The 15459-nt window shown below is 42.7% G+C and overlaps 1 protein-coding gene across 4 annotated transcripts in view; it reads right to left on the bottom strand.

The window, feature by feature from the left end:
• Positions 1-15459, bottom strand: part of SLC24A2 (solute carrier family 24 member 2) — a 246390-nt gene that overhangs the window by 78271 nt on the left and 152660 nt on the right. The gene's annotated exons all lie outside the window — the stretch shown is intronic.

The raw sequence follows: 15459 nt of genomic DNA, 5'->3' as shown, positions 1-15459 counted from the left end.
GGTCATTTAGGAGGCGTTCTAAAGGGGAGGGTTGTATAGAGAAATTTTGTAGACCAAATTGTGCTGCAGCCATATGACGTAATAGGCTGTGGAGGGGAGATTAAAGTCTCTACGAAAGTTGGCAAAACAGCGAAAGGTATCCCATAAAATAGGTGGGAAATTAATTGTACACCATGCCAAAACCAAAACTGTCCTCTGAAAAGATTCCCTCAATTATGGATTGTTCCACAAAGGAAAGGTAGGTGAATGTACGGGAACCGTGCCAGATGGGAGTAAGTTGGAGAGTTTGAAATCTTGTATTGTCATGGATAAAAGGCTTTTTACTTTCTCCGCCCAAAGTGGGTTGGCGACGTATTAAATTCTGTAAGGATTTGTAGGATGTGAGAATAGCTGCCTCTAGTGCTGTGGCTGCGCTATTGATCTCAGGGTAAAACCACCAATGGATATGAGCTAATTGGGAGGCAATGTAGTAAGTTTGGAAATTGAGAACCGCAAGACCCCATTCCAGAACAGGCAACTGCAGTGTGTACTGAGCGATTTGGACAGCTCTGGCACCCCAAATGAAGGATGTAAGAATAGAGTTTATTTCATGAAATCTGCATTTGGGAATGTAGTAAACATGACAGGAAAACCATTTAAAATATATTTATCCTACCTAATAGAGTTAATAAAAGGTTAGCCCATACTTTTAAGTGCTTTTAAGTTTCCCAATGAGAGGGTCCACATTATTCTTCAGATACGAGGAAAGAGGTTGTGCTATCTCTACACCCAGATAACGGAAACAGATACAATTTTTAAGGGGCAGGAGGGTGGGAGGGAAATCAACGCTTCCAGATCTAGGGAGAAAAGGAGAGACTTGTCCCAATTTTGCATAGTGGAATTTACCTCTACATTAAGGTAAACATTTTAAAAATAGGTTGCATAAAATATTGTAAAAACCTAATGTATAACACAATTCAATGAACAGTAATATAAATAGCAAATAACAGTTTCCAACACAAAAATTAGAAATGTTGGAAAAAATTTAACCCCAAATGATCCCATGACAGTTTGTGTGTCCACCCACAGCATTCAACTTAATGGATGTGAAGAATTTTTTTTACTGGATTCTACGGTTTTAAAGTATTTGCTTTCCAAAGCTATGGTTTTTTCATTTCTGATATAAAAACATTGTATACATCCTGTACAAGCAAGTGATTACCCAAGAGGTTACCAAAGCAACCTTGACATGTTCTTGAGTTCCTTACACTTTCTTATAACCTTCTTACCTATCCTTTCAACTTGCTCTCTAGGCTATTAACAATCAATTACTTTTCTCGGATTATCCATAGTTCTGGTAAGGTCTAGCTAAACCTCTGTTTTCAAGAAATCTTACTCCTTGGAAATGCTATAGTGCTCTTTCCTAGAGATGTATAAACTAATTCAAGCTTATAACATCATTAGATTTTGCACTTAGTATAAAATGTCATTATAATCATGCTTTGGCATATGTTCCTAAGGCTCTGTTTTTTTTTTAGATGAGTTAGATAAGTTACAATGCAATACAATAATACTTTTTATGACTTGATTAAAATGTTGCTGTTTTTAACAAGATGTAGTAAAAAATAGGGACTCCAATCTAATGAAAAAAACCCATCATATTGTTTTAAAACGCTGCTGTTGTTTTATTAGAACCTCTACTCTGAAAAATGTATTACTATGGTAACCTCCATTCTCTACATTGTGCTAAGAGAACACTGTTCTGTCAGCATACTGGAAGCTTCTAATGCATTATGGGAATAGCAGCGTAATGGGGTTCCAGTAGAGTAGGAATTGGTTTTCATATAGCTCTGCAAGGAAAGAATTTCTAGGGGCTTACAACTGTTTGGTACATGTGTCTGTGAGGATTCTGAAGCACAGGGCAGACCTGGGTAATCAGGAGATTACATGTGGGGAGAAAGGAATAAAAAAGTCTGGTTATGAGTGCCAGGTGTGGTGACGTGTGGTGTGTTTACAAATTTACAGGGAGCAGCTGTCATTTCTTCTGTAGAAATGACTATACACTGCAGCACGTTCTCTCTTTTAACCCAGGTGATACTTAGGGGTGGGCTTTGTGTTCGAGTCGAATGCAAGTTCGCTGAACACATGAACAAATGGGTCAGCTTAGTGCAGTCAGTGTAGTATACAGGCATACTCCACTTTTAAAATATATAGATATGTTGTAGTTCTGGGTCCCCTCCCAGTGCTCCCCAAGTTTGGTGTTCCTGTCACTTATGGTTTGTGAGCAGTGCCATGTCAAGCTGACCAAGATTTCCCATAGACACCAATGTTAAAGACAGAGAGCAGTGCCATGTCAAGCTGACTACTATTTCCCATAGATGCCAAAGTTAAAGACAGGGAGCAATGCCATGTCAAGCTGGCTACGTTTTCCCATAGATGCCATTGTTAAAGACAGGGAGCAGTGCCATGTCAATTTGACAATATTTCCCATAGATTCTAATGTTAAAGAAACGGAACAGTACCATGTCAAACTGACCAAAATTTCCCATTAATGCCAATGAGCACTGAAAGCTGAAAATTGGTCTGTGCACGAAGGGGGTGAAAGTGCCCTGTATTTAAGTGGTTAAGGGGAACCCTATGACAGAATTAAAAAAAAAACATGTTGTAGGGTCCCACCCAAAATCTATACCATCAACATGGGGACAAGGGCCTCTTCCCGACAACTCTGGGCTGTGGTTGTGGGGGGTTTGCGGGTTGGGGGGTTATCAGAATCTGGAAGCCCCTTTTAACAAGGGGGCCCCCAGATCCCGCCCCCCCGTGTGAATGGGTATCAGGTACATCGTACCTGTACCCATTCACTAAAAAATTTAAAAAAAGTAAAAACTACAGGCAACAGTTTTTGACACGTCCTTTATTAAAAAGAAAAAAGAAAAAAAAATACTGTCCCTCGATGTAAATCCATCACGATGCCTGCCGAACCTAATAAAATAAAAAAAAAAAAAAAGATTCACCTCCTAAAAGACTACCCGCTGTATGCCAAAGTCAGCTTTGACATTTTTTTTTGCAATTTTTCTATTTTTCAGGTTGGCGGGAGTTGTGATCGATGATGGATTTACATTGATGGACGCTATTTTTTTTTTCTTTTTAATAAAGAACTTGTCAAAAACAGTTTCCTGTGGTTTTTTACTTTTTACGCTTTTTTGGTGAATGGGTACGGGTACGATGTACCTGATACCCATTCACGTGGGGGGGGGGCGGGCGGGATTCTGGGGGCCCACTTTTTAAAGGGGGCTTCCAGATTCCGATAAGCCCCCAGCCCGCAGACCCTGACAACCACAGCCCAGGGTTGTCGGGAAGAGGCCCTTGTCCCCATAAAAACGCTCGCTCATCCCCCCCTTTCCTAACCTGCCAGGCTGCATACTCAGATAAGGGTCTGGTATGGATTTTGGAGGGTACCCCACGCCGGTTTTTTTCATTTTGGCAAAGGGTTCCCCCTAAAATCCATACCAGACCCGAAGGGCTTTGTGTGGACTGGGAGAGGGGCCCTAAGCCGGTTTTTTTAAAATCTGTATTGCCGGGAGCTGGCAGCACATTACAGCCGTGAGCAAGTTTAAACAACATTTTTTCCTTTAGAAATGTCAGTATTGCTGCAGCAGGCTCCATTTATTGTACAGATGCGCCACTTTACAGGCACATTAGAGGCACGATATTTAAAGGAGTTTTTCATGTTTATTGTTTCACTTTAAGCATCATTAAAATCACTGCTCCTTTAACACTTACCTTCTGCTACGATTCCCTGCCGTCCTCCCACCATCCTCCAGCCATCTTCCTGCTGTGTGCTCTGGCTGATGCCGGCACCTGTCTTCCGGTTCCCTCCCCTGCGAGCGCCGTGATGCGGGGGGGTGGAACCGGCGGGAAATTCAAAAAATAAATAAATGACATGATACAGTGTAATCTGTTAGGATTACAACTTTGTATCAAACCATTTCACCATATCTTTACACCTAGTGGCTTTTCCAGTGCCCTGCCTGTACTTTTGCGGTTCTTTGTGCCTTGAAAATTGAGAACGTCCATGGCGTCCAAAAAGCATTCTTTTAGCTCAAAAGCACTTTTAGACAAACTCGAAAACAGTGACAGTGAATCGGAATTATTTGAAGAACTGAGCGATAGTGATTAGTGGGAAAATTTGTCATCAGGTACTGAAAGTGACGACAGCGACGATTCTTGCGACTGAGCTTAGCAATGTGAGAACTTGGTGCTCTATTGAATGCGGTATGGATCAGGCAATGCCCCCCAGATTCCCATTTACTGGAGAACATGGTATGAATGTTGACGTTGACCATGACAACCCCTTGGCATACCTACATGTATTAATGACCGATGAGGTTATTAAAAAAAATAGTTACCGAGACAAACTGGTACAAAGAGAAACAATTGGCTACTCATCAGAAGTTTGCAAAATGCAGAAAGTGGGAACCAGTGACCAAAGATGACATTTGGAAATTTCTGGGCCTAATAATTCTTCAGGGAGTGGTGGGGAAACCCCTGCAGAAGTGGTATTGGACAACCAGTACATTACTTGCCAGACCATTCTTTGGCACGGTCATGTCACAGTACAGATTTTCCCTCATAATGAAATATCTCCACTTCGAAAACAATGAAGAATTTGATGAAACTACTCATCCAGCACCAAAACTAAAAAAAATTTGGGAAGTATATCAAATGATTCTACAGAATTTCCAATGGAGCTATGTGCCAGAAAGAGACATCAGCATAGATTAAAGTCTAATGTCCTACAAGGGAAGGCTCAGCTGGGTGCAATACATTGCATCAAAGAGGGCACGATTTGGCATTAAATCCTACATGCTATGCGAATCGCCTACTGGCTACATTTGGAATTCAGTGATATACACTGGAAAAGGAACAAAATTTGATCAAAAATACAGCAATTGTGGAGTGGCAACATCTGTTCTTTCACTAAAAAATATAAAACAACAGATTCCATGCAAAACAATGTATCACTTTGAGATAAAAAAATCTGACATAATCAGACTGACAGGGAGGTTAAAAATGATAGTTTTAACCGCTTGCCGACCGCCCACAGTATATTTACTGCGGCAGTCACCCCCTCCTGGACAAAGCGACGTAGTACTACGTCGCTCACCCAAAAGCCTGCAGGGGGCGAACGCGTGCCGCCGGAGGTGCGATCCCGCCCCCGCTCGTTCGCGGCATCCCCGCACGAGAGACCGGGGCCTCCGATGTCCGCCGGCCACTCGCGATCTCCTGCTGGAGAGGGAGAAAGGCAGGCGGCTGATGTAAACAAAGCCACCTGTCATTCTCCCTGATGAAAGAACAGAGATCATACGATCCTGCTATGTAGGATCATATATATATCTCTGTGGTTACATCGCAAGCCACGCCCCTTTACAGTTCGAATCACACCCCTAGGGACACACTTAACCCCTTGATCACTAAGTTAACACCTTCCCTGCCAGTGTCATTTTTTACAGTAACAGTGCATATGTATAGCGCTGATTACTGTAGTAATGTCACTGGTACCCCCAAAGGTGTCAAAAATGTTAGTCAGGGGTCCAATCTGTCCGCCGCAGTCATGTCGCAGTCCCACAAAAAAAAAATCGCAGATCTCCACCATTACTAGTTAAAAAAAAAAATCAATAAAAATGACAGAAATCTTTCCCTTAGTTAGTAAACGCAATAACTTTTGCGCAAACCAATCAAAATACACTTATTGCGATTTTTTTTTACCAAAAATATGTAGCAGAAAACAAATTGGCCAAAAATGTTAAAAAATTTAGATTTTTACATTTTTTTTGGGAAATTTCATCTAAAAAAAATGTGAAAAATATTATTTGTTATTTTTTCAAAATTGACGCAATTTTCTTTGTTGTTTATAGCGCAAAAAATAAAAATCACACAGGTGATCAAATACCACCAAAAGAAAGCTCTGTTTGTGGGAAAAAAGGACCTCAATTTAATTTGGGTATAGCGTCGCACGACCGCGCAATTGTCTGTTAAAGTCACGCAGTGCCAAATCGCAAAATAGGCCCTGGTCTTAGAGCAGGAAAATCCTCCGGGGCTTAAGTGGTTAAAAAATGTTTTTTTTGCATTTTTACTTGTCCCCCAGGGCAGTACCAAGTCCCCCATGCACTTTTTATGGCAATAACTTGCATATAAGCTTTTAAAATTAGGACTTTTGATTTTTAATTTTCGTGTCCCATAGACTTTAATAAAGTTTGCACATTCGCTAGAACTTTTTCCTTGATCAAGATGTTCTGGGGTGAAACAAACAGGGGGGTGTTTGGCCCATCCCTAGTGATACTTTTGACAACTTTGGAAACATCTGTCTACTGAGTAATAGACATGTAAAGATCAGTGTCATCTTAAGAGCATTATAGGCCCCCGGGCAATGCAGTGCAACGGGGCCCTGCCTACACAATCACCCACGAGAAAAAAAAAAATAATGCAGATTGTCGATAAGGCAATATTTATTGGTACAGCAGTGCCAGGCTAATGACAGCTTCCAAGTTCCACGGCTGGGTCCAGTGAACACACACACACGGACGCGAGTCAGACTCAACTGTCCTGTGTGTGCCTGTTTACGTGGAGGCGGACAGGCATTCCTGCAGTTGTGGGCTCCCCCTCCACGGGCCCAGGTGGCCTGACAGCAGCACAGGTCCGACAGGCACTTGCCACCTGCTAAGTTTGGCGGCGGGATGCACACGGGAGTCGGGACCAATACTTGGCTGGGTCACTGGGCAGGTGGGGCCCCCTGGGCAGATGGGGCCCCCGGGCGCCCATTCGGTAAGACAGCCCTGGTAAAGATGAAGTCAAGTGAATTTCAAATGGTTCTTACTGTATGTGTGTCGACTAGACAAGAAATGTCTCTTAGATGAGAGTTTCTTGCAACATTTCAAAGCAGTTCTTCAGCAGTAGCTCTTTGCCACCTTGGAACACATCCCAACAGATATCGTTAGGGAGAAAAGAGAACTAGGCAACTGCACAGATCCACAGAAAAGAAAAATGCAGTGATCGACTCCCACAATAAAAATACTTTAATTCACTGCAGTCTTAAATGGATTAGACCCACCTCAAGCTAGAGGTTTTTGAAAATCGCAGCAAACATTTTTGAATCAGAGGACTCCTGAAATCCATTGAAAGTTTCAGTTGACAGTCATTGCCTTGTTTCAAGAATGCATTGCGCATTGGGACCACAGTGACCTTCCAGCACCCCCGAGGAACATCAAAATCAAGCCTACCGATTACAAGATCAAGGAGGGCTTCTTCTTGTTTTTCAACAATCTATTTGGCTTCAACCTCTTCAACCTGTTCAGTTTTCTTAAGAAGGGGAACCCCTCTTACCTGTCCAGGGTGCCTAATCTCCATGCTTCAGCATCTAACAAGTACTTCAGGGGATGCAGTGAGGTTGGTACACTATCGCACATCTGATGGACATTCCCCTTTGTTACTACCTTTTGGTTCAAAGTGTTTTGGCGTTTGCATACAGAACTTAACTTTTGGTTACAGCGTAGCGCATGGATTTCCCTTCTACATGACAAATTTAAGGGCATACATATACACCAGCATAAACTGGTGAAATTCACCCACTTAGCAGCAACACAAAGAATGTCTTTGACTTGGAAAGCACAAATTGTTTCCTTGAGATTAAAAATGTTAGTGTTTTAAAAGCCCATCTCTATTGAAAGTAAAAAGGCTCCCTTACAGTAGGGCTGTCCCTGCGCTGAAAAGGGTAAATCTTCACATAGTTTTAGGAGGGAGAGAAAAGCAGTTTTACATACCTGATCCTGGCACTCTCCTCTACCTCCCTATGCTTCAGTAGTGAACTGTCCCTAAGCATACTCACAACTAGTGCAGAGCTATAGGCTCAGCATAGGACTTGATGACGTCAGAAGACCTGCAACCACTGGAGCATAAAGGATAAAAGGCTGTGGAGACCAATCTTGCAGCCTGGAGGGAGCATGTGGAAGTGGAGGATCAGGTAGGTAAAACTACTTTTTGCACAAACCTTCCCTTTCCCAGAACTAAATGAGCATTAAACCCTTGCAATACAGGTGCAGCGCCAATGCAAGGAAGGAATGTTACTTTCCCTGAATTTCAGCTTTAAATGGCACTCAGGAAAATCTCTTTAAAATTTGGTCTCTATGGGTCACCTGCAAACTCACTTCTATGGGCCCCGCCTTGCTCATCCCACTGTGGTTATAATTCAGGGTAGCTGCGTCTTCCCCCACAGCTTTACCTGATTATTCCCACAATTTATCATTTATCTTACACCTTTCTTATTTCTCTTTCTTTCCTTCTCTTGTCTTTTGCCCTAGGCTGTTGTTGTCCACAACCAACATCACATGCTCCACCCCCAGTTTTGGAGCATAGGTCTGTTCCAACCTACCCTTGTCAGACTTCCTAACAGACATCCTATCCACCTTAGTTAACATTGTAAATACTTGTCTCAGGTACATTACTGTACCTGAGACAAGCGACACTCTTTCCAATCTCAAATGTATTTGTTGCCTTCCATTGTTTTCATTTCAGGAATCCAGATGCCTCTAATAGTCAAGTACAAGTGAAAGAATGTGAAATAAAAAAAAGGACCTCTGTGTGGCCAATCCTCTGCATCATAAGATTTCCTGTGAACTAATTTAATTAAAAAACACTAAAAACTAAAAGTTATTGTTTAGTTTATTATGAACTGTATGCTATATTTATGGTTCTTTTTTTTAAATATATGTGAATTTTGTATACTATACATTTTTTTATGGTTAAATCGTCATTCTTTCCAGTTTTGATTTATTCTGAATACCAGTAGTAGCCGCATTCTGTAGAAAAAAATCTTATCTTGTTGGAATTGTCTATACAGTAACTCAGTGACTAGGAGGGCAGCATTAGTTACCATCACTAAGCAATCACAGCACATACATCCCAGAGGTCCACTGGCTTTTTCCTCCATCCGTTAACTGTTTGTCTACAGACCTTGAATGTGCTGCCAAGGGTATTATAAAACAAGGATGGATTTTATTGCCTCATCAGAACTGCATTACAGTGCATGACATTGCTAACCTTGATGCCAGATGTGTCTTATTTTCTGGAAGACAAAAGCTATAGAAAACCTTTTAATTAAATAAGAAAAAAGATGCAAGAGCAAAAAGACAGCAGAATGTGTCTGGTTCTACATCAGACTGTTTTGCATGTTTAACACATGTTTGGTCACACTTTGTTATGTTCCACTACATTTCACATGCATGTGCTGCATTATGCTGAATTTAGCACAGCAAAATGTGTGTTAATAATGCAGTAAGTAGAGTTTTAGCATGATACAAACACTAGGTTGGATAAAAGCTTTAGTGCAGTATTGATCTTTTGCTAGTTAAAGTGGTTAAGAGACTAGAGCAGTGTTTCTCAACTCCGGTCCTCAGGGCACACTAACAGGCCAGATGTTAAGTATTACCTTGGGGAGATGCAAACTAAAATACGGCAATCACTGAGCAGCAAATTATATCACCTGTGATGTTTTCTTGCAAACCTGGCCTGTTAGTGTGCCCTGAGGAGCGCAGCTGAGAAACACAGCGCTAGAGTATATATAAAAGTTGCCTTTTATCACAGATAATGCACACTGGGATTGGTCCAAGCGGCACAATATCACCCCAGTGGACGTTATCTGTGACAAAACGCGTAGGAGGTCCACGGAGGCTACGTCATCACGCTAACCTGCTCTGATCTGTTGATCACATCTGAGAGTCGGATGTTTGAAACGGAGCTTGCAGGAACGCCGCTTGTCTGTTTTATCAGTTCACATGCTGCCTACTCGCCTTTTTTATCTGGGAAAATTGTAAGTGCAATACCTTTATTTGAATAAATAAGTCATCTTTTAATGCACTATGGAAGTCTTTTCTGTTTCATCTTGCCTGGAATTCGTATACGCCCGCTGTATGTAACAACCAGCCTATAAGAGATCTGCTATTAAGTCTGCTTGACCCCCTATATAATCTTGTATATTTGGTAAGCAGATTTGGTTATTCACTTTGGGTGTGAAGTGGAGGTCTTGAGTCACCCTCTTACTTTTGCTTCTACTTCTACTCATCTGTCTCCACTGGTGGTCCGGTTTCTGCTACGACTACTTCTGTGGACTGTTATTCAATACATTTTATGGACATTTTTTAACAGTTTACTTTATTTTAAATTGGTTTAGCGCTGCACTCCTTTCTGTATAGTTAAAGTGATTGTAAAGGTAAATGTTTTTAAATTAAAATAATAAACAAGTTATACTTACCGGCTCTGTGCAATGGTATTGCACAGATTAGCCCTGAACCACCTCTTCTGGGGTCCCACACCGACACTCTCCACTTCTCCTCTTCTGTGTGTGCCCTCTATAGCAAGCTGTGTGCTATGGGGGCACACGTGCAGATGCACTCCAGAGCTGGGCTGTATGCATCCCTAGACACACACAGTGCAGCTTGCCCCCCCCCACTTCCTTCCTCACAGTATTTGACTGCAAACAGCAGTAGCAAATGGTTCCTGCTGATGATCACAGACCAGCTCTGTAGCAGATGAGCAAAGTGCTGGATTGAGATAGGATTCAGGTAAGTATATAGGGCAGGGGTGGGGAACCTACGGCCCGCGGGCCGTATGCGGCCCGCAAAGTCCTCTGATCCGGCCCCCAGACTGAGGACACTGTCCCTGCTTTGCATGGCCGATCCTGGGCGGGGGCGCCCAGGGCCGGCTCTACCATCAGTGGCGAAGCATGGGGGGTGCGGTGCAAAATTTAGGTGTGCGAAATCTTGCGCCACCGTGTCACTCCCGAGCCGCTATGGTGTCCCCGCACTCCAGGCCGCCATGTCCCCTGTCAGGCTGCGCCCTGTTATTGGACGAATAGGGTCATGTGCGGCAGCAGGGGGTCTGGCCTTTCTCAGATCCCGGGTGGCACATGCGCACGGGATGCTCCTGGAGCCCCGCCTCTGCCTCTGAACCGCGAACACCTCTCCTCAAACAGGATCTCAGGTAAGTCAGCAGCCAGCCACACAGCCAGATAGAGTGAGTTAGGGGAGAGCAGTTAGGGTCAGTATAGGAATACTGTAAGTAGGACAGTGTACTGTAATGGCTAGTGTAGTGGGCAGTGTAGTGCAGTGGGCAGTGTAGTGTGGTGGGCAGTGTAGGGCAGTGGGCAGTGTAGTGTAGTTTAGTGGGCAGTGTAGTGCAGTGGGCAGTGTAGTGCAGTGGGCAGTGTAGTGTGGTGGGCAGTGTAGTGCAGTGGGCAGTGTAGTGTAGCTGGCAGTGTAGTGTGGTGGGCAGTGTCGTGTGGTGGGCAGTGTAGTGTAGTGCAGTGGGCAGTGTAGTGTAGTGGGCAGTGTAGTGTAGTGGGCAGTGTAGTGCAGTGGGCAGTGTAGTGTAGTGGGCAGTGTAGTGTAGGGCAGTGTAGTGTAGTGCAGTGGGCAGTGTAGTGTAGTGGTCAGTGTAGGGTAATGGGCAGTGTAGGGTAGGGTAGTGGGCAGTGTAGTGCAGTGTGGTGGGCAGTGTAGTGCAGTGTAGTGGGCAGTGTGGTGCAGTGAAGTGTGGTGGGCAGTGTAGTGTGGTGGGCAGTGTAGTGCAGTGTGGTGGGCAGTGTAGTTCAGTGTAGTGGGCAGTGTAGTGTAGCAGGCATTAATCACTCTGCATTAAGGGGGGCACTAATCACTCTGCATTAAGGGGGCCACTAATCACTCTGCATTAAGGGGGCCACGAATCACTCTGCATTAAGGGGGGGCACCAATCACTCTGCATTAAGGGGGGGCACCAATCACTCTGCATTAAGGGGGGCACCAATCACTCTGCATTAAGAGGGCACTAATCACTCTGCATTAAGGGGGCACCAATCACTCTGCATTAAGGGGGCACTAATCACTCTGCATTAAGGGGGCACTAGGATCCAGCAGTACCATCCAGAGCCAACAATACCCATAGCAGAACCAGCCAGAGCCAGCAGTACCCACAGCAGTACCAGCCAGCCGAACCCACAGCAGTACCAGCCAGCAGTAAATACAGCACAGTATCAGCCAGCAGTACCCACAGCAATATTAGCCAGCAGTACCAGCCTGAGCCAGCAGTACCCACAGCATTACCAGCCAGCTGTACCCACCAGCAGTACCAGCCAGCTGTACCCACCAGCAGTACCAGCCAGCTGTACCCGCCAGCAGTTCTTTTCAAAACTTACCACCACAAAGAGTCGACTGCGCTCAAGACTGACCGACGCAAACCTGGAAAACCAGTTGCCAGTAGCAACATCATCAATACCAGCTAACATCACATACCTCACCAAAGAGAAGCAGTTGCAGCCATCACAATAGGGGTGAGTTAATTAAATGTTTGACCAAATATAATAGGCGCATTTTTAAGTTGATCATTTTGTACGGCCCCCGAATGATTTTATAAATAACCAAATGGCCCTTGGCAGAAAAAAGGTTCCCCACCCCTGATATAGGGGGACGATACTATTACTGGGACATTTTTTGCAGGGAAGGTATTAAGGGAAAGAAAATGTCCTGCCTTTAGAACCACTTTAAATAGCACATTTTTATAGAGGTCTATACATCAGAAGTAAAAGATGGACAATTGAAGAGGAAAGAGCGACAAAGCGATTTGGTTCGAAAAGAGGTCAATTCTTCCAAATGAGGGACTGTTGGGAGCTATGTATGCTGTTTATATGTGGCATTCCCCACCTGCAGTAGAGGTATATAGGACCTATTCTGAAAAATTCATGTGCATCTGAGAGACCAGGCATCAAACCTATGATATTATTTGCCCATGTTTGGGCCACAAGTCCTACAAAAAAGGGAGCTATTTAAAGTGGTTCTAAAGCCCTATTTTTTTTTAATTTTTTTACATTACTACATTCTATGGTAAAAAATGCTCCAAATACCTGTTTCTCCCTTCCCTGTACCTAAACACTTACTTGAGTCCTCTCATGATGCAACATTGTCCTGTGTGCTGCATAGCTCTCTTCTATTCCTAGTCTCACAGGAGACTCTGTTGGTCAAGTCCTGTGAGGAAGAAGTTGGGGGGGGGGGGGTGCTGCATGGCTTTAGCTGAGCTGTTTGTATCTGTAGCACACCCACATAGATGTTCCATAGCACACAGTTTGCTAAGGGGGCCCTTGTAAGAAGACAGAGCAGAGAGTGCCAGTGGGGAACTCCAGAAGGGGAGGTAAGGGACCACTCTGTGCAATACCATTGCCCAGAGTATGTAATTATAACATATTTTTTATCTTTTTTTTTTTAAAAGGAGAAGAAATAGGGGCTTTACAATCACTTTAATATAGTGATATGAATTATAAGTAACTAAGCTGTAAAATGAAAGCCTCATTTACTGTATATAATGGAGCCAAGGATCTTAGCATTAAGAAGAGCTTTCAGCAGAATGTTTGCTTTTCTAGCACCCACAAAGACACAGGGGAAATGTCTGTTTGAGATATACATTATCAAAAGCCACAGCACTTTGTTTTATAAGAAGAAATTTGAAATCACCAGGCACTTCACAATCTCACAAGAGTCTTCACCTTCAGAAGGACAGAATGTGATTTCTGTAATGGAAATAAGGTCTGCATTTGGCTTTTTTCAGAAGTAGCAGAACGATGTTAGCTTCTATGTGGTAGATAGAAAGATAGACGTGGTATATGGGCAAAATTTTAAAATATTTTCTGTATATTGCTAAGGTTTATTGTACATGCGGGTACATTTCTTCATGGTTTATGCACCTAGCCACATTTAGTAAACTTTTGATCTGTACCTTACTAGCCACACTGCTGAAACTACGGATCAATCCAGATATAAACTTTTATTTGACACAATAAATGGGTCTATCAAGAGTTGACAGTCAAAGCTTTTCAGGGAATATGCACAAATCTGCCTTCATCAGGGCTTAGATTTATTATGCAAGAGGAGTCTGGCTGTGGAGTTATTCTTGGATTTTAATCCTCTGTAAACTGTAGTTAGAAGTTGGCTCAGTTAAGTTGTCTGACAACCATACTCAAATTAAAATTTAGGCAAAACCTAAAGTTTAGCTCAGGGTCTTTGGCACCATACAGGTTGACACACTCAGGAACCTCCTTGGGGCTCCACCAGGTGTTAAAGAGCTGCCACACTACAGCAATCTTTTGATTTATTTGAAAACTCTACCAGGCCTGGTGTCCAGCCAAATTCTAAAATAAACACTGCTGGGTGTGCGGTAGTTTAACAGATTTTGGAAAGAAGAGGAGGGGGCAGAAGAAACTGCAGTCTGTAAAGAATCACATAGAGGGCAATAGTGTCTGGGTTGCAATATCAGCTTTCTTATAACCCATTTACCCTTTGTTTGAATATTTCAGGGTACTTTTTCAAAATTTGGTATAATATTATGTAGAGATGGCAGTTTAAAGTAAATCCTTCGTACGTGACTTCACCAATTTTTTTTTTTTCTGACTATGCACTAAAAGAGTTTCTGTTGCCAAAAAGTAGAACTATGTTCACTCAAATAGTTTTTTTAAGCTGAGATGAGAAGGAGATACAGGTCAGATTGACTTGGTAAAGAAAAATAGACTATACACATTGCAAGAAAATGTTCACCTTGAAAGGGGATTTTTCCCTTAGCTTAGTGAATATGGTGAACATTTGATTTGTAAAGAATACCCAATTATTTGCAAGTAAAAAACAATATTTTTGCTTGCACATGATATATGCATCAATTTTATAAGGTAATGTTCAATTAGGTTGCTCTCCTCTTGGATAAGAACTATAGCTCCTTTTATCTCACAGATATATTGCTTTTGAGAGAGTTTGTATCTCCTAAGAGCAGTTTAATTTTTAAGCCAGGGAAAGAACAGAAGCCTCATGTTTTCCAGCGATTGCCAACTAGAACTGTGACTAAAAGACCATGTTTTCTATAGTTGCATGTTGCCTAAAAAAATCTGTGAGCACCAAACAAGCTTTATGCCTGGCTGAACTTTCTAAAGAAATATCCATCAGCTGCTAGATGTGATTGGGTTTGACATTATGGACCCGGTTTATAAATCAAGGACACCACCAGCAGTGTATTCCCTCTTCATTAATAATTTATTAGTTCATAAAGATTTTAGAAGCACTAGAAAAGGTTTACTCCTCATATTTATTCTTTCTTTATAGTTAATGATTTCTGCACAGATAAAAGAGTCCCCCGATAATATTGTCGGGATCCTATGGGAGCTTGGGGCGGCTCTGCCATGGCCGCTGATAGCAGACTGTAGCCCACTTTGGGCTTACTCAGAGTCAAAGAAAAGTGAAAGAAAGTGCATTCCTGTAGCCCACAAGAGATGTATGGCCAAAAATGCTTTGGCCATACTTCTCTTCTAAAGTAAAAACACATGTTTTTGTATGCTGGGTTTCCCACAACACATAGATGTGACCAGATCTTTAGTTTTTGTGGTCACTGTGGTAAACCTACTGGACAGGTAGAGAGAGCTAC

The sequence above is a fragment of the Pelophylax lessonae genome (assembly GCF_965119305.1).
Source record: "Pelophylax lessonae genome assembly, chromosome: 1".
NCBI classification, from domain to species: domain Eukaryota; kingdom Metazoa; phylum Chordata; class Amphibia; order Anura; family Ranidae; genus Pelophylax; species Pelophylax lessonae.
The sequence above is the reverse complement of the archived record's forward strand: the minus strand, read 5'-3'. Positions and strand labels throughout refer to the sequence as shown.